Below are 1,448 nucleotides of genomic sequence, written 5' to 3' on the forward strand. Positions count from 1 at the left end.
GGAAAAAAAATTGTTGTGAACTTAAAACAAAAGTGCAATTGTACAATAGTTTTTGGGATATTTTATTCACCATATTCACTATAAGGTAAAACTGATGTGTCAGTATGATGCCTCACGTCTCTATGAGTTGGTAGATACCAAACTTGTATACTTTTATTTTTAACTAAAGGGTTAAAAAAAATTCTGAAGTTTGTCCAAAGAAAGAATTGTGCTTTTGGCGCCCTTTATTTATACTCCTAGCATTCTCATTTCTCTAGATCTTGAGCTCAGTAATACCGTGTTTTTCCAAAAATAAGATCTCCCCCAAAAATAAGCCCTAGCAGGGATTTTCAGCATTTTCGGAGAAAGGCTTAAATATAAGCCCTCCCCCGAAAATAAGACCTAGTCGCGGATCAATAATGAAGTGTCCGTGCAGCTAAAAAAGTTACAGATACTGCAGGACACTTCATTATAGACAGCGGCACCCGGCAATTACACTAACCCGACACTGAGCGGCAGGACCTGCAGTGATCACACACCCGCACACATCAGATCTCACACACACACACACACACACACACAATCAATCAGATCTCACACACACACCAGATCACACACACAGTCAGATTGCACTCATAATCAGATTGCACACACAAACATCGGATCACACGCAAACATCAAATCACACAAACATCGGATCGCACACACATCGGATCGCACACACATCGGATCGCACACACATCGGATCGCACACACATCGGATCGCACACACACTCACCTCATCCAGTGACACCGATCTCTTCACCGATGCATTAAATCCAAGAAGGTCAAAAGAGTTAAGATCGCCAAACTGTCTACAGATTTTACTGAACTAAAGTTAACTTTTTGGCCTTTAATTACACTTATAAGCATGACAGACTTCCACTGAAGGCAGATATGGAAAAAATATTTGCCACTTTCAGTATTTTTTTGGGTCATTATTAGCGAAAGTATTTGTCATACGTCATTGCCTAGTGTTTAGCACTGTTGCTTTGTGACACCTAGTCCTCTGTTTGCACCAGACTAAAGACAATATCTGCATGGGAAATGAATGTTCTCCCTATTTTATGCAGTAAACTTTCTTTGAATATACTGGTTGTATTACACAAGAAAAAAAACATGTTGATCAATATGATTCCTATAAAATGGACACTAGTGTGTATGTCTTTAAGGTAATATAATTAGGTTGCGATTATTAGGGATATGGTCTGATGTGAGGACAATTTCTGACAGCCATGTGGGCTATATTTGCACGATATACTGTAGGTAAAGGAAAATAGTGTCACTGTATCTATAGAACCTCAGCCTAGGGCAGCCCATACCACAGATAAAAGTCGATATCAAAAGGCAATTTGATGTTTTAATGGTGCTATTGCCCAAAATGACAGCCTTCACTGACGAATTATAGAAAACAAGTCTTTCAGAAAATA

The sequence above is a fragment of the Anomaloglossus baeobatrachus genome, chromosome 2 (genome assembly GCF_048569485.1).
Source record: "Anomaloglossus baeobatrachus isolate aAnoBae1 chromosome 2, aAnoBae1.hap1, whole genome shotgun sequence".
Classification (NCBI taxonomy): Eukaryota; Metazoa; Chordata; class Amphibia; order Anura; family Aromobatidae; genus Anomaloglossus; species Anomaloglossus baeobatrachus.